Source organism: Panthera tigris, chromosome B1 (assembly GCF_018350195.1).
Source record: "Panthera tigris isolate Pti1 chromosome B1, P.tigris_Pti1_mat1.1, whole genome shotgun sequence".
Taxonomy (NCBI): Eukaryota; Metazoa; Chordata; class Mammalia; order Carnivora; family Felidae; genus Panthera; species Panthera tigris.
Window position 1 is genome coordinate 33,421,324 of NC_056663.1, and position 19,123 is coordinate 33,440,446.

Genomic DNA, 19,123 nt, shown 5'->3' on the forward strand with positions numbered 1-19,123 from the left:
AAGACATTCTATGCGATGTAACATATGATTAAATTAGAGAAGCAAATGCCACTTCTTTCCATCCAAAACCTATAACTGTATAATGGTCAACTTGAGTTAAAAAATTTTTTGATTTTCTTTTTGCTGAATCATAATATCTCTATTTGCATGCTAGAAAAATATCGGTCCTTGAGAAAAAAAAGAGCAAAGAGAACCAGAAACTGATGCTCTGCTCTGTGTGCTGGGGCCTCTGAAATAGCCAATATTTTCCACGGGTGATGCCTCCTCACACATTCGTCTTTGTCAAATGAAGAGTTAGCATTGGGTGTAAGTGCCGGAGAGGGGAGTAGAAATAGAAGAAAGATGGAAGAAAACGACCATCACAGCTGAGCGATGGGAAGAGTGTTAAAGGGATCCGGGGGTGGAGAATTCCTGTTGTTTCTCCTGAGCAGATATTTTCTCTTCCGGTTATAGGAACACCTTTACCTGTCTTTCTAATCCCATGGATCCTTTAGGCAAAAGTAAAATCTCACTTATTCTATTTAAAGCAGCTGTCACTAGTCTGACCCCACATTTTGACCCCTCACCTTGGTTCTTCTGTTTCATGGCAGTTCGGCTCTAATACTGGGACCTAGTATATTGTCATCTAATAATTTTTTATGTTGTCAATTAGACTGCAAATCCTATGAGATCAAGATTTAGGAGTTACACATTTTGCACCTCCCTCAGAGAACCTAGCACAATATGTACCTGAAGCCCAGTCAATGTGGTGAGAGGTCAAGTCAGAACTTGAGCAAAAGAATTCAAAAATAACCGTACGTCTTAGCTAACAGAATGGGGACAGTCCACTCCAGAAAAGGAGACCTGGGTTTTCTTCTCTTTTTCAGTTCACAGGTCTGTTGGCTCCGTCGTCAGGTTGCTGAAGGTGTAATGAGCTTAGAAAAGATCCAGATTTGACACCCAGCTCTGTCACTTTCTGTACTGTCACGTTGGGTAAGCTATTTAAATATCATGAACTTCAGCTTCCTTATCTAGGATGATATGGGAGAAAACCGGGAAAAAATGGAGCCTGGTTCCCAAGATAGTTGTAAGAATTAAGGGAAGGTGCATAGATCCACCCACCTGGCCATCTTCTGCACCATCTTTCCTTTACTTTGGGTGAGACTTCTTCATTCTGGATGGTGAGAAAGAAAATTTTGTACTTAGCAAGAACTTTCTGGGATCACTTCCTACTTTACTCATTCCTGCTCAGCTATGAGATGCTGAAGCATTTAACTTGTGCCTTAACCTTCTTCTAAGTCGCTAGCCAAAGCCCCGGAGACAGAAAGAAGTGCATTGGTGGCATCCAACTTGTGAATTACTAGATTCCGAATTACATTTGTCGTCATTGACCTACTTCATCTATGATGAACCTTGAGCATATGAATGTCACCGGGCTATAGCCTTCAGTTTTACCTCTGACTTATAGGCCTCTTTGTTCCAAATGGCTGTGTCTTGTTTCCTGCTCAACGCTTCAGCTCCATGTTGAGGTGAAAGTCTTAACCTCAGGTGCAGCTACTTTATTAGGACTTAAACATCGTGGCTGGCAGCTGGCTTTCCTCTAGACTGGGCTGCACTCTCTTCTCAAAGTATGGGGACTTACTGTCATCAAACACGGGCTTGACATAGATTCTGCATTATCACTGCTCGTAACTATTTGTCTTCATGTCTTCGGGCATTACGTTGGATTTCTAGGCAGACAATTAGCAAATGCATCCTTCAAGCTTAGTTAATTCATTCACGTTTCATTTTTTCATCCATTCTTTCATCCATTTCCTTAGAACATTAACTCTATTTCACCCTTGCCTAAGTGCTGGGATGCAGAGTTAAATATCGTTCCACTGGTTTTGATCTGACCATGTCTCAGCTTTACTGACTACTGCACTTATCCCAACATGACTCATAGCTGAGCTTGAATTATCCTTAAATGTTACCTTATACTGTTTACAGGAAAAGATATTCAAATGGGAAATGAAGAAAATGTTGTTAACAGATCCAAATGCATATTGAATACTTTGGAAATTTCCTGAAACCTAATTCACCTCAAAGCAATGGCAAATGATCTTTCCTCAGTAGAACTATTTGCAGTATAAACAAGGGACCAACAAAATAAGCTAGCACAGAGAAATCTTTAGAAGTATAGTTAAGTAACATATTGCACTTGCCTAGTGAGAGGCAGAGCATGAGCCAAAGCAAATTTAATGCAGGACTCTGTCTTCTCTACACAATTCTAGTTTTAATAGATGGCTGATTTCTTACAGTTCTAATTAAGTAAATGGAAGTAATCAAAATCTTTCCAAGTATTTCTTGCTTTTATTTTAAAAATCAATACCCTGCTTTCCATCAAATTATGATAAGGAATCAAGCCAATATGTAGACTTTACAGAGACTGCCAAGGGTGTCGATTTAAAATGACCTAATGCAGGGACAAATACCCTAAAGTCTTTGTGACTCTCCAGTGCTCGACCCACTTGCAGTAAGCCTGGTGGACCCCGAGCCAGCTCTAATAAGTACAGGGACCATAAATGACAGTTACTCCTCTCTTGTTAGACTTGAGGTTAAGTCACACTCTCCAGCCTGCATTTTAGTGGTCCCATGGAATCCAAGTTGACCGCCAAGTTGACCATGGATCTTGTAAGTGGAAGTGAGCCCATACCACAGCCAGAATTTCAGCCTGGCCCATAGGACGCCAACGTGATTTCCATTTTAGAGATTTCTCTGCCTGATTCGGAAATGTTTTTTTCTTTTTTTCTCTTCTGTCTGGTCTCCAGGGTTAGGATCCTGTTGTTCTGTGTCGGTTGTTCATTCATCTATTTTTGCAACAAATATTTACGTGAACCACTACACTGTGCCACCTAGGTCCTGGGGCAGAGCAGGAACAAGGAGAGACTCCCCTTTCACCGTGGAGTTTGAGGTGATAGATCTTTAACAAGACATTACTAGCAATGTAATGAGTGTTACTAGAATGATAGCTGCTGTCTCCGCTAGGGGCTTGATCTCGACCTGTGCTCAGTGAGGAAATTTCCTAGAACCCTAACAACAGTTGACCCGCTTGCCAAGAATTGTGCAACCAGGACTTCCTCCCTCTTTGATTTCCCGACCCCTTGTCCTCCCTTCCGGATGCTATTTCTCCACACTGACCACGTTGAAATTCGTAATTGAGGCCTGGCTCCCTGTTTCACTGTGCTCAGAGCTGCGTGGTCATTGCGTAGCCAATCCAGTGACTTCCAGCAGGGCTCTGGCATTTGTGCCCCAGGATACCACTGTGCCTCATTCTTCCCCTCAGTTCATGTTGCAAAAGTCCCCGAATCCTGCACATATCAGCCTGTTAGGCTACACAGATCTCTCTGCAAATGGATTTTCATGCAAACTTTGACTTGAAATTGCCTCTCTCTGTGGCTAGACCATGTGGGTGCCTTCTTAAGATACAGTGCGCTGTTTCCTTAAGGAACTTGATCCACTTGAGGTTCCCTGCTGTACTATACCCTTTCTGAATCAGGCATGCACTGTTTTCTCACGTGCAAAATGCAAATAGTAAATACTGGTTAGAGGTAAGTGTTGCTAAGAGAGAACACTTGAGAAAATACTTCCAACTAACTAGCTGCAATGCATCCATCCTACACCCACGTGACCAATATTTTTATAGCTGCTTGCTACGGGATACCCTAGTGGGATGAAAGAAATATTATGACCATCGAGATTGGCTTGCTCGTGTCCAAGAGAGTAAAATTTGTTCTTCCTTGACTGTGGATTTTCCCTTCTCTGAAATGAAGGGATTGCGTTGAATCCTTTCCAGCATTAACATGGCTTCTGCGACACTGTTGTGTTTTGCGGATGCTTGAGTATTTCGGCAAGATCAAATAATAGACAGATCTATCCTTAAATGTTTATTACACACAGAGCAAGTACAAGGAATCATATTGAGCGCTTGGGACAGACAGTGATTTCACACGTGATCATGACCGCTGAGGGACTTTTCTACTTTGGAAGAGAAGCAGCACATATGGAAACGTAGAAGTGTCAGCACGGAGTTCAATATTCAATAAGTGACACTAGAGACAAAGATACAGTCCCCCAGGTAGGGGACAAGTGAGTCACGGGAATAAAGAGCAGATACTTGGAATACAGTCAATGATATCGTAATAGCCGGGCAATGGGACAGATGGTAACTACACTTGAGGTAAGCATACCATAAAGTATAAACTTGCCAAATCACCAAGCTGTGCACCTGAGGCTAAGGTAACCTTGTCTCAAGTCTACATAACTCAAATTAGAAAAAAAATATATTAAATAAGCGACACCAAAAGTATCTGGAAATCAAGCGTGGGAACAAACTTTTACCGAGAGGCGATGCCCCTTATATTCTTTAATCCTTATGATAAATGCAGGATTTATTTTGGTATCCCTGTTTTGCAAATGAACGATATGGCGCTGAAATAACTCCCGTAACTGAACCAAACGAAAACAGCTGGCAACAAACCACACGCAAGTTAATTTTATAACAGAATGTAGGTTTTGGCACAAAGCCAGACATTTGAGGAGTGCCCAGACTACAAGCTTCTTACCGCGTCATCCGCTACCCAGACGGAGAAGATGTGAGACCACAAAGCGGCACTGTTGATAACTACCATGGAACAACAAGACGGCAAAGAGAAATGACCTGGGAAAACCAGGATGTGCGGGCATGCTACTTAACCATGTTTTATTTAAAATGTGACAAAAAAAGAAAAGGGTGTGGGAATAAGTTGGAGAAGGATGGCAGGCAAGTGTCCCTATCACCAGCTTGGTGGAAGGGCCATCTCTCTGCTCTCCCACCACCTGCAGCTCTGTTCTCAGACCTCCAGTGCCCAACTCTAATATTCTCTAGCCGCATAGTCTTGATAGCTTCCAATGATTCTTCTTGCGTAGACCCAACAGTCCTTTGCATGAAACTTGCAGTTAGTTAATACTGTGATCACGAACTTGGGATCACAGGATGGGTCCCCCAAGGAACCTGTGAGTTTGAATAGTCACCGCCATAACTTGTTTCTAGATAGCTGCCTAATACTTGGTACGTCGAACAGAGGGGTGGTGTTTTGGAGTCACCAACAGGCCTAGGTTTGAAGCTTCCCTTCTCTTCTTAAGTGTGCGATATTTGGCAAGTTACTTAACTTGTCTTCGCCTGACTTTTCTCATTAGTTAAAAGGGATGGGGCGCCTGGGTGGCTCAGTTGGTTAAGTTTCCGACTTCCGCTCAGGTCACGATCTTGCTGTTCGTGAGCTCCAGCCCGATGTTGGGCTCTGGGTTGACAGCTCAGAGCCTGGAGCCTGCTTCAGATTCAATGTGTGTGTGTGTGTCTCTCTCTCTCTGTCCCTCCCCCACTCACGCTCTATCTTTCTTTCTCTCAAGAATTGACAAACGTAAAAAAGGAAGGATGATGATGGTGTCTCTGAGATATAGAAAATTCTTTCCAAAAATATTTTTATCTACTTTTGGTGTTAGTATCAGATAATTAGAATTTTATTTCTTTCTACCAAGTACAGGATGCAATCAATGGCTCAATAAGCATGATTTCTGGACACTTGACAAAGAGAGTCACTGGTAGCAGAGTTGGATTCGAGGTTACAAGCCTTGGGTGAAGGTCCTAGCTTTCCCATGGGCAAGTTGCATCACCTCTCTGAGTCTCAGTTCCTCCTCTGCATAAATCAGAGCAATGCTGACCTTCACACAGTAATGTCTACCTCACAGGGTCATTGTAAACATCAGAATAAAGTATCCTCTATTCCAAAAAATGTTACCTAAAAGTAAATGATTATAACTTGCAATCCTAGCATGTTTTATTACAAAGAATTTAATAATTACTCCTAAGAAAATGTGTATGGCACTTGGCACCGTTCAAATATTTTTAGGTAGAAACGTACTCCTCGCAGCTCTTGTATCGCCTGTAACCGAAAGGTGAATTATTCGCAGGATTGAATTAAGATCTTTAAAAGAACCCAATTACCATCAGTTTTTGGTGACATAAACTCTTGTCCAGAATTTGCTTACGGGACAAAAGAGTTGCCAGGGAAGCAGTCGGATACAATCCGCTCATCATATCCAGGCGTTTGAAGAACAGACGCCACCCTCTTAATGCACTCCATATGCAAAAATTGAAATAGATCATACCTTAAAAAATACAAGAATGAGAACATTACCGGGGTTAGGGCTAGCTCTGATTGGAAGAGATTCGTGGTGCATTGCAGAGAAATATGAGTAGCAATGATGAATCCAGTGATAGAAGTCAGCTTCAGTTCCCGTTTGCAACCTTGGTCAAGCAGCCAAAGAAACCAAGAGAAGGAGAGTTCAGCAACTGGCCAGAGAGAACCCCCTGGGGCAAATTTTTCAGAGAAAGGTGATAAATCAGGTGATGGAGAAAAGCCTCCACACTGCTTTCAGTTACTCTAAAAATCAGATTCGATGCAGAAGTTCCCAAGCGAAAAACCTGTTAAAGCAAGCAATCAAAAGTAATTTTGTGTAAAATTTGTATTTTAAAAGGACATCCTGAGATTAATATCCACTGCCCTTGGAAAACATGTGAGCATCTCAATCATGATTCCCAGGGCATTTTGGTGCCATTAATGCCATTATCCTGATCATTATTCCCAGCAGGCAGGACAGTACCATTTTCCAGTTGGAGAAACGGATTGGGTTAGCTGCCCCAAGCTCATGACTGGCCATTTTCAGGCTTGTTCTTTCTCGCTGGTAAACCCCGCCATCATTCAAATATGTCAAGCAGAGAAATTTTATAAAACGCTTTTAAAACTTAAGTGGTTGAAAGAGCTCATGGTTGCCTAGCAACAGAGCTTCCCGAGGTAAGCAATGTGACATACTGAGGAGGTCTCTGGAGAAGAGAGGAAACCTTGCTTCTAGCTGTAGCTTTCTCACCATAGTACGTGGGAAAAGCATTTCAGCACTGAGGCTAACTCGCCAATAAAATGACATGCTTGAGCTAATCATCAGCAGAATTGCATTCGCTATTTTATTGGATGAACCATCAAGTTATAGTCTTAGCCTCTGAGGCACGACACTTGGGTTTAGATCCTCATTTTGTCATTGATTACAGCATCTTTGGTTATTCCCAAATTCCTTAGTCACTTGCCTCTACGTAAGACAAACACACGCCGTCAACATATGGATCTTTCGCATGATTTGCTTAAAGAACAAATTATTTCCAAGCAAGCGCAGTGTGCAAGGCACTGACCTTGTACGAAGGGAGTAAACGTGAGTAAAACACAAGCTCCATCTTTCAGAAGCTTGTGGTTCTGCAGACGGAAAGCATGCACAAATCTTTTGAAAACTTGGAGACAGTCATGCAATTTGCAGTGACGTTAGAGTTCACCTAACAGACTTCTATTTGGCTCCCAAGGTTCCCTAGAGACCCGGACGCCATTTATTTTATGATGAGGTTTATATTGCCAGGTGTCCTGGGAAGTCTGATGCCTCTCCCACATTTTGACACAAGGGAAAACTGAGGCTCAAGGGAAGTGACTTGCCTCAAATCACTCAGCTGATAGGTGGCGAAGGTCAAATTCAAACTCACAGTTTCTGGTTACACATTTCACATTTTCACGTAAGGTGGGCCCCTGACGTAAGGTGCAAATTGATAGACGCACACAACAGCTATAAAAGTAAATGATGGTCTTTGAAAGGAGGGAAGAATTGCATCAGGAAGGAAATGGGGGAAAAAATCATGGAAGAAATGGCATTTGAATTGGAGATCGTAGGCCATGCGGACTTACGTCTCTGAAAATATTAGGAAAGATATTTTTGGCAGAGGGGATATTATGAGCAAAGGAAGCAAAATGCGCATAGAAGGACCACGCAGTTCAGGGGCCTTGATTTCAGTCAGCAGGCAATTGAGAGATGATAACCTTTTTAAGCAAAGGAATGGCATCGTTGTACGTATGATCTTGAAGGAATTATATTATGGTAGGTATAAAGTGCCTTTGTAAAGACCAATCAGGTGGCTGCTGCAGTTGTCCAGGAAAAAGCATGAGATTGTCAAGCAGAATGACAATGGTCAGGGCAGGGAGGACAGAATGGACCCATGTGATTGTAGAGGCTCAGAGAATGATATTGTGGGATGAGGTGGGGGAGTGCTCAAGTGACCACATTGTATCGAGTCTGGTTGACAAGAGGGCAGCCATGTTGGTGCTACAACTATAGATTCTAGCATCATCTGCCCATAGGAAAATATTGCCGGGATGAAGGTGGATAAATGGGTAAGGGAAAGATCATGTAGTATTGATAAGTCTGTAGTCACCACACTAAGTAGCAGGGACTTTGATTGCAGGGACTATATTTTTATGTTTTAATGATACCTAATTACGATGTGACATACATTCAGCAAAGTGCACAGATACAAAATGTGAAAATGTCTTTTCACAGAGCAATTGTAAGAAAACATTATCTGCATCCCAAAAGGCACCCGCATGTCCCCTTGATTTTCCTCTTCTCCCCAGAGATAACCACTAATTCCTTCTTAGTTTTCCCTGCTTCTGTCCTTTATATAAAGACAACCATCTAATATAAGTTCTCTTGTGTGTGGCTTCTTTTACTGAAAATTATGCCTGAAAACTCATCTCATCTATGATATTGCACGTAGCAGCAAATCATTTTTTTTTTCATTCCTGTGTAGCATCCTATTGTATAAATACACCACGATTTACTTACACAATCTGCTATTCAGTGACTTGAAATGAAAAAGACACTCTCACGCGCGTTATTCTTGCACATTTTTGACATTCTTGTGCATCAGCTGTGTGTACGCATGGGCAAAAACCTGGGAGTGTTATTTCTGGGTCTTAAAATGCACACACACAGGGGCGCCTGGGTGGCTCAGTCGGTTGGGCGTCCGACTTCAGCTCAGGTCACGATCTCGCGCTCTGTGAGTTCGAGGCCCGGGTCGGGCTCTGGGCTGATGGCTCAGAGCCTGGAGCCTGTTTCAGATTCTGTGTCTCCCTCTCTCTGACCCTCCCCCGTTCATGCTGTGTCTCTCTCTGTCTCAAAAATAAATAAACGTTAAAAAAAAATTTATCTTCCTATTTTACACACACAGAGACACACACACACACACACACACACACACAAGCCTTTTGTATTGTATCAAATCAGTTTAGGAAGAACACACATCCTTAAAATATTGAGTCTTCAAAGCCATAAACATGATGCATTTCTTCGTTTATCAGACTTTCTATTATTTCCCTCCAAAATGTTTTATAGTTTCCAGTGTAGAGGTTTGTATACATTTTTGTTAGATTTAGTCTTAATTACACAATTTTGAGTCGTCTCGATAGTTTTTGTTAGTGTCACGAGATGCAATTTATATCTGCATGTTTATACAGCATGGCTTTATTAAATTCACTTAAAGTTGTAACAATCTGGGGGCACCTGGGTGGCTTAGTTGGTTGGGCAACCGACGTCCGCTCAGGTCATGATTTCACGGTTCGTGGGTTCGAGCCCCGCGTCGGGCTCTGTGCTGACAGCTCGGAGCCTGGAGCCTGCTTCGGATTCTGTGTCTCCCCCTCTCTCTGCCCCTCCCCTGCTCACGCTTTGTGTCTCTCTGTCTCTCAATAATAAATAAACGTTAAAAAAATTTTAAAAAATTGTAACGATCTGTAGCTTCTGTTGTTTATTCAACAATGCAAAGTCACATTATCAAAGCAAATTACTGCCTCCTCTGGGTCTTTGTATTTCTTTTCCTTTTACTTGCCTTAATATACCAGCTAGGACTGCCGATACAATGTTGAATAAGAGTAGCAGTAGGGGGGCGCCTGGGTGGCGCAGTCGGTTAAGCGTCCGACTTCAGCCAGGTCACGATTTCGCGGTCCGTGAGTTCGAGCCCCGCGTCAGGCTCTGGGCTGATGGCTCGGAGCCTGGAGCCTGTTTCCGATTCTGTGTCTCCCTCTCTCTCTGACCCTCCCCCGTTCATGCTCTGTCTCTCTCTGTCTCAAAAATAAATAAAAAACGTTGAAAAAAAAATTAAAAAAAAAAAAAAAGAGTAGCAGTAGGATTGGTCCTTGCCTCATTTCTCATGTCAGAGCCAAAGCTACATATTTTTAACTATTAAATATGAATTTTGCTTTATATGGTTGTAGCTGCTTTATTTTTTTTTAATTTTTTTTTTCAACGTTTTTTATTTATTTTTGGGACAGAGAGAGACAGAGCATGAACGGGGGAGGGGCAGAGAGAGAGGGAGACACAGAATCGGAAACAGGCTCCAGGCTCCGAGCCATCAGCCCAGAGCCTGACGCGGGGCTCGAACTCACGGACCGCGAGATCGTGACCTGGCTGAAGTCGGACGCTTAACCGACTGCGCCACCCAGGCGCCCCAGTTGTAGCTGCTTTAAATCAGATTAAATAAACATCCTTTTATTACTATTCGACTAAGAATTTTTGTCATAAATGGATGTTCCATATTATCCAATGACATTCCGTCTATATCAAGATGCCTGCATAATTTTTCTTCCTTAGTCTCTTAGTATGGTGCTTTATATTGATTAAATGTTAATGTTAAATGAACCTTTCTTTCTAGAATAAAGCCAACTTGATTGTGATATATTATCCTCTTTATACCTGAATTAATTGTATTTGAACCTATTTTGCTTTTGACATTTGCAACCATATTCTTTTTTTTTTTTTAACGTTTATTTATTTCCGAGACAGAGAGAGAGAGAGAGAGAGAGCATGAACAGGGGAGGGGCAGAGAGAGAGGGAGACACAGAATCTGAAACAGGCTCCAGGCTCTGAGCTGTCAGCACAGAGCCCAACGCAGGGCTCGAACTCATGAACTGTGAGATCATGACCTGAGCCGAAGTCGGACGCTCAACCAACCGAGCCACTTAGGCGCCCCTGAAACCATATTCTTGATTGGCCTGTAATTTTCCATTTGGAAATATCCTTTTCTGTGTTTGGCATCATGTTTATTCTCATCTCATAAAATAATATGGGGGAGAGTTTGCATCTTGCTACTTATAGAAGAGTTAGTGTAGAATTGAAACAGTTAATCGCTTAAACACTTGGTAGAATTCACTGGTTTAGCATCTGGATTTAGGGCTTACTTTGTGGGAAGTTTTACATTTTTGTCAACTCTAGCTTTCATATTTTAAAATTTAGATATTAATATTTTAAAATATTAAAACTATTTTAATATTCAGAATTTCCATTTCTTCTTGTATTGGGCCATGTCTCCTTAATCTTTTATTCTTCCCCTGCTTTCCAATGCCTGGCATGTTGTAATTGCTCTAATACTATTTAGTTTGTATTTAATGAGTAAATGAAGAAATGATTTAGAAGTGGATTGATCATATGAATACATGAGAAAATACCTCCTAGTAACCCAGATTGTATATTTGTGTACATGCATCTACCCTTATACATACATATAAATGTGTGCATGTGTAATTCTAATTTTTTTTAATGTTTATTTATTTTTGAAACAGAGAGAGGGAGACAGATATGAGCAGGGAAGGGGCAGAGAGAGAGGGAGACACAGAATCTGAGGCAGGCTGTCAGCACACAGCCTGATGCAGGGCTCAAACCCATGAACCATGAAATCATGACCTGAGCCGAAGTCAGACTCTCAACTGACTGAGCCACCCAGGTGCCCCTGTAATTCTAATTTTTAAAGTTTATTTATTTTGAGAGAGAGAGAGCGAGCAAGAGAGAGAGCACACATGAGCAGGGGAGGGGCAGAGGCAGAGGGAGAGAGAGAATCCCAAGCAGGCTCTGAACTGTCAACGCAAAGCCCCACGTGGGGCTCAAACTTACGAACTGTGAGATCATGTCTTAAACTGAAACCAAGAGTCAGATACCTGACCAACTGAGCCACCCAGGCACCCCTGAGGTTCTAATTTTTTTAAATGCTTATTTATTTTTGAGGAAGAGAGAGAGAGAGTAGGGGAGGGGCAGAGAGAGAGAGGGAGACAGAGGATCCGAAATGGGCTCTCCACTGACAGCAGAGAGCCCGAAGTGGGGTTCGAACTCACGAACCATGAGATCGTGGCCTGAACGAAATCGGATGCTTGACTGACTGAGCCACCCAGGAGCTCCTGTCATTCTACTTTTTAATGAAGCATGGCTATAAGAGAGCCTGTTATGGGGCATGTTAAACCATCTTAGCTTCTCACTGAGAGTAAGAGTAAGTAGACATAGGCTGGATCACAACTGACAAACCCAAATCTAGTCCTGATCTCTGAGAACGTAAATAAACCTTACTGAGATTATCCACAAGCAACGTTACTTAATTAATTAATTGTTATTGATTTATTTTTTAACTTCATTTATTTACTTAGAGAGGACGAGTACAAGTGGGGAGGAGCAGAGACGAGGAGAGACAGAATCCCAAGCAGGCTCCGTGCCATCAGCGACAGCCTGATGCGGGGATTGAACTCACGAAACATGAGTTCACGACCTGAGCCGAGACCGAGAGTCAGATGCTTAACTGACTCTGCCACCCAGGCACGCCCACATTAATTGTGTCCTCATCCGAGGTGTCATCTATACAGGGAGTGGGATCCCGAATGCTGCAGATAAAGAGAACTTCTAGATCGTGGACAGACACCTCGTCAAACAAAATCAGCATCGTGTTTGCAGGTGGTCTATTCAGTGTAAACAAAACAGAAACCAACAAACGAAGCAGAGAACACAGTTCCAGCCGCCAGAGTAAATACCAATGAAGCGTACGTATGTCGTAGGGCAGAATGCTATCTAGTTCAGTTGGGATTCAGCTCCGATTTCCAATGCCACTGGGGACAGCAGTACCAACCAGGAAATAGAGAGGGAAGCCCAGGCCAAGGTCTGGGGACTGATGGTGGAGGTTAGTGCAGCTGTTCAGTGGACAACTGAATGCGAAAAACGAGACAGAACGGCCCCTGGGCTTGGTGAAGTAAGACTGATCCTTGACCCTCCCTAAGGGAAGCAGCCAGTTTCCTTAGAGGCTTTTTTGGTTTTGTCTAATTTCGTTCAGAGCTGAGTCTTTGCCTGCTAGGCCAAGGGCTACAGCAAAGCCTGACGGGCTAAGGCAGCAATGGGCTCATCGTCACCATATTGCAAAGTTTTCGAACCCTATGTGTTCAAAGGAGGTCTAATTCTAAGTAGAGTCCCTGTTTCAAAGACAAAATTAGGAGTTTTATTGCCTTACTGCTTTGGAAACCATTTTCTCTTCTCAGTGGCATGTGAAATCGAGACAGGTACAATCTCTGAGTTATACATAAGACATAGAATCAGAAATAGTGCTTCCCCAGTGGGATTCTAACGAGCGTACAGGAGGAGGACGTGCCAGTAAATTAATTGCAGTGGGTATACACAGGCAGGAAGTGCCAGAAAATTAATGGCCTCAAAAGCAAAGCTTATAATAACTGTCGTATGATCAGGGCATTCGTTTTTACTCTAGGATGTGAGAGTGACCTGGGGGATCTGGGGATGTGTCAAATATTTATTCCTACATTTTTTTTTTTAATTCTGAGAGAGAGAGAGAGAGGAAGAGAGAGAGAGAGAACCAGCAGGGGAGGGGCAGAGAGAAAGAGGGAGACAGAGGATCCGAAGTGGGCTCTGTGCTAACAGCAGTGAGCCAGATGCGGGGCTCGAACTCGCGAACCGTGAGATCATGACCTGAGCCAAAGTCGGACGCTCGACTGACTGAGCCCCCCAGGCACCCCTATTCCTGCTCTTTAATGATTAACTTTTGCTTTCAGGTTTCCCTGTTTTCCACTGGGCCTTTCAGCGTTCATAAATATATTTAATAGAACATTGTGGAAGAGAATAAAAACGGGGAATCATACAGTTCATGAGGCTATTTTTAACATGGTAGTATTTGCTGATATGTACTAATGTTTCCCATATACAGACTCTGTCCTAATGGCCTTACATATATTAACTCACTTAATTATTACAATCACCTTATTGGGTGGGTACATTATTACATTTACATTTGAGGAAAATAAGGCACAGAGAGGCATGAGCACTGGACCAGGTTAACATGTGTAAATAGTATAGTTAAAGTTCAAACGCAGGCTTTCTGGGTCCAATCTATACACTTAACCACTATATACACCCTGCCTCTTAATGATGCCCGAGTGCTATAGGCAATAAGTAGACCAAATTCAAATTTATTCAAAAGACCTAACTTCACTATCTTCTATGACACTGAGCTGTACTCTAGGTGTGATAAATATATGTCAGACAAGTTGTTAGTAAGGTATAGAGATATATACCCCAAATTACAGACATGGAAAGGTACCCAAGTCCAGCTTTTGATTCTAAGATTACTCAAAAAAAGTTAGCGCTCAACTAGGAGCGAGTTCGGGTTTTTCTAGCCCCTGGCTTAGACTTTAGTTGTAACCCAGTCGATTTTAGCCACGTTTTACAAAAGAATTGGTTTCCGCAAATTTCTCATACCTGCTGACGGCAGTCTTTTGTCACTGTTCCATGACTTGTTTTGTATTTTGCTCATGATCTAACTAGACTTTTACAGTCTACCTATTTCTATAGCTGGAGGTAGCTGAGGAGACAGACTCCCACATCTTAGTTCAACCTTGCAGCCGCTCAGTACCCTTTAAATAGACCATTTGCAAGTATTCAGTTCTGCGAACGATGAGACCAGAGTCTCTGGAGTACTGGTGTTGCTAACCAGAGGCACCTGCAGTATAAACCAGACTGACGTCTATGCTGTGTGTGAGTACATTCACACAGCGTAATCAATACGGCCAAAGGAAAAGGGTGTGAGTGCAGTCAGCCTGTCGGCTACTGCATAGAAATGTTGTGACACTGGGACATCGTCTCCTGTTCTTCCACCCAGTAGGTGTTTATTACATATGCATTCTTAGGTGGCTTGGGGCTGACGGCTGTTAAGTTGCATAGAATCATTCAGATTTCCGTGGTGGTAATGAGACTTCCACAAATCACAAACATTAGATCCTGTGACTCCGGGATCTCTATTTGTAGCATTTTTCATTCTCCGCTTTAACAGGGAGACCTGGTATTTTAGAGATTAGTTGTCAATGGCCTTGGCAATGCTATACCAATTTTATACTTAAAACTGATGGGCTTATCAACCTAGGATAGTGACAAAACCCCAGGGAACTTTAAGCACTGTAATCCTTTCCTTGCCTCTGAAGCTGTACAATGCCAGAACCATCGCTGCTTAGGGCCCCTCCCTGTGTCTTGCCTTCTTTTTTCTTTTCTTTTCTTTTCTTTTCTTTTCTTTTCTTTTCTTTTCTTTTCTTTTCTTTTCTTTTCTTTTCTCTTCTCTTCTCTTCTCTTCTCTTCTCTTCTCTTCTCTTCTTTTCTCCTTTCCTTCCCTTCCCTTCCCTTCCCTTCCCTTCCCTTCCCTTCCCTTCCCTTCCCTTCCCTTCTCTCTTCTCTTCTCTTTCTTTTCTTTTCTTTTTAAATCACTATGACTTCCAAAAATTGCTTGTAAAGATTTTCCTCTTCAACCAAGCAATGAAAAAGGAGGCAAAAAAAAGGAGGCATTTGGGAAATGCAAAATGCTACATAAGTTTAAGCACACTTCTGTTCATTCTAAAGCCAGAACTATACACATATGATTACCTTGCATGAAAGCAAGTAATTGTTTTTGCCTAATTTAGGGGAAGAGTTGATGCATTCGAGGAGTAAACTGGTGAAGACCAGAGTTTATTTTCAGCGCTGCCACTTACTGGATATAAGACTTGGACAGATTACCTTTCAAAGCCCATTTTCTAATCTACATAGTAAAGGTAATCACACACACACACACACACACACACACACACACACACACACTCATACCCCCAGAGACTTGTGACAGCTGAATGAGATAACGCAGGCAAAATGTTTAGCATTAGTTTTCCTAATGTTTGACATTCTGAATTATTAGAGTGGGCGGTGCTCAGTTTAAGACACAGGCCAACAAGTGGTTCATCCCAGCAAAGTTGTTACAAAAGAAGAGGAAACCCTGTTGGTGTCCTTCTTTCTCTCCCTAGCTGTTCTCCTTGGAATAAGAATCTAAGTGGCCCCAGAATAGTGTTGAATGAATACAGGGAACTCGTCTTGACTCTTTTGGATACTGCTCCGTAATGGGTCCTTGGAAGTTCATTCATAACGAGAAAATTACATTGGATAAGACATCAAAGACACATGGTGCCGTGGAAGTGATACTGGAAAAGCGCCAGGTGCCCGGGGATCTGGTTGCATCTGTTTGCTAGCACATCCTCCAGCCTTTGGGGGTGTCGTTTTCCTCTCCTGAACCAAAAAAAATGAGAAAAAATGGCCCAATGACCTTGATAGCCCTGAACCATTCTTCAAATTTGTGCAATGAAATGCCTTCATGAAAGAGAGATTTTCTGCAGCTCAGAAAAAAGACCAGTTGCTAAAGAATTGCTATGAGCTTTCAGAGCAGGCAAGACACTGATTTCTGTCATTTCCCGAATGTGAATTTAGCTTAAGCAGTCTCTGGAGCACTGGCTTTTGGCCAAGCAGGGGCTCCATCGCTGAAGAGTAAAGCATACATGACCTTCCTCCAGATAAAATTGTTGACTGTAGACGCAGCAGCATGTTTGGCCGTTTCATTAATAGAGTTGTGCTAGACCTTGAGGATTTTACAACAAAGTCATCTGTAGTTAACAGGCATTTCATGTGGAATATTTTTAAGAAACAACCCACGCATTTTGAAAAGCCTATTGTGTATTAAGATCCCGCAATGCGTTTTTGTTCTTTCCCAACACCCTGTGAATCCAAATGCGTTAGACGCCTCCATTGGCATTTCAGCCTCCTCCACATTAATGCACCTTTTCTAGGGCAGGGACCTTGGGTTGCTTTCCTCATTATGCATGGAACGTAGCATGGGTACTCGGTTGCTTATTCAGTCAATATGATAATGAATCAGTGGTCACAAAGATCTTGTGAAACACTGATCTGTGAGTGAAATAAGTGGGCATTCAGTGCAATGACATTCTACCAAGAGATTTAAATTTAGAAAGAAGTCTAACTCGGACACTATCAGATGCAGGTAAGTAATTTTCACCTCTCTGAAGTTGAACATCCTCCTTGACAAATGACAGAGTGGAACAAGGTGTCTAGCAGGATGTCTTATCTTAGTTTCCTATGTTCTAGTTCTAAATTCTATGCTTTCATTCTACATATATATTGGAATTTTTGATAATCCCACAATTGTTTTTGGAAAGTACACAGATTTAAGGGGTACTAAAAACTATAAAATGACTTCCCAGCATCCTGATAAATTTCAAGTACCTTACACCTGGCCTTCAAATCCTTCACAACATACTGTTTATCCCATCAACATGATATATTTTCTAGGTTACTGTCAACATACAATAATCAACAAACATACAATATTAGAGGTCACAATGGTCCATTCCCTACCTTTGTAAAAATTCCTTGAGGGAAGGATTTCTGTTTCAATTTTCTTTGAGTCCTCACTAACACCTTGCACATAAGAGCAAAGATATATAAAAATAGAAGTGAAGAAATGACATTACATTTTATTTTCTTTTGAACACACACAAATGAAGGAACAAAGGCAAACAAAGAAATAAACAAACCCCATGAAAGTGTCAGGAAAGGAAAACAGAATGGATCTCCTTCAACCAGAGGTTTGATTTAGATCAGAGAGAGAGAGGACTGGTTGCAGGCAGGCAGGAACTTAGCTCTGTAGCACACCTGTTGAAAATTCTTGGAAGAAAACGCCGATCTATGGGGTTGCGCGTAGACACATCCAGAGAGACTGTTTCTGTACAATTATACCAGTGAGTAGCCTATGAAATGCATTGATTGTTGATGATGGGGCGTCCTGCTTTAACGCCTTTTGCTGTGTGATCCTGATGCAACCACCTCATACCCCTGTGCGTAATAAAACTGTTATTAAATGAGCAAATGTAAAGAATGTAGCACAGCGCTTGGTTCTGCTTAAATGTTCAAAAGTATATTATTTTTTTCCCTTCCACTAGATGTGTATTTCTATGAGATAAAAAGAAAAAGTCGTACCCAGATCATTTAGATGACCCCAAAGCTTGGGCCACTTTGTGACCTGTAATCTTTTTATAATATATAATTTATTTTCAGATTGGTTTCCATACAACACCCAGTACTCATCCCAGCAGGTGCCCTCCTCAATGCCCATCACCCACTTTCCCCTCTCTCCCACCCCCCATCAACCCTCAGTTTGTTCTCACTATTTAAGGGTCTCTTATGGTTTGCCTCCCTCCCTCTCTGTAACTTTTTTTTCCCCCTTCCCCTCCTCCATGGTCTTCTATTAAGTTTCTCATGATCCACATATGAGTGAAAACATAGGGTATCTGTCTTCAGACAGACTGACTTATTTCCTCTGACTGACTTATTTCACTTAGCATAATACCCTCCAGTTCCATCCACATTGTTGCAAATGGCCAGATTTCATTCTTTCTCATTGCCAAGTAGTATTCCATTGTATATATAAACCACATTTTCTTTATCCATTTGTCAGTTGATGGACATTTAGGCTCTTTCCATATTTGGCTATTGTTGAAAGTGCTCCTATAAACATTGGGGTACAAATGCCCCTATGCATCAGTACTCCTGTATCCCTTGGGTAAATTTCTAGCAGTGCTACTGCTGACTCATAGGGTAGGTCTATTTTTAATTTTTTGAGGAACCTCCACACTGTTTTCCAGAGCGGCTGCACCAGTTTGCATTCCCACCAACGGTGCAAGAGGGTTCCCGTTTCTCCACATCCTCCCAGCATCTGTTGTTTGCTGAGTTGCTAATTTTAGTCACTCCGACCGGCGTGAGGTGGTATCTCAGCGTGGCTTTGATTTTTATTTCCCTGATGATGAGTGATGTTGAGCATCTTTTCATGTGTCTGTTAGCCTTCTGGATGTCTTCTTTGGAAAAGTGTCTATTTATGTCCCCTGCCTATTTCTCCACTGGATTATTTGTTTTTTGGGGGTGTGTGGAGTTTGGTGAGTTCTTTATAGATTTGGATACTAGCCCTTTATCCCATATATCATTTGCAAATATCTGTTCCATTCCATATGACCTGTAATCTCATCAGAGTCCGTGCCAAATGGACATGTTTGTAGCCAATTCTGGTCCTTTTCATCTCTCTGCC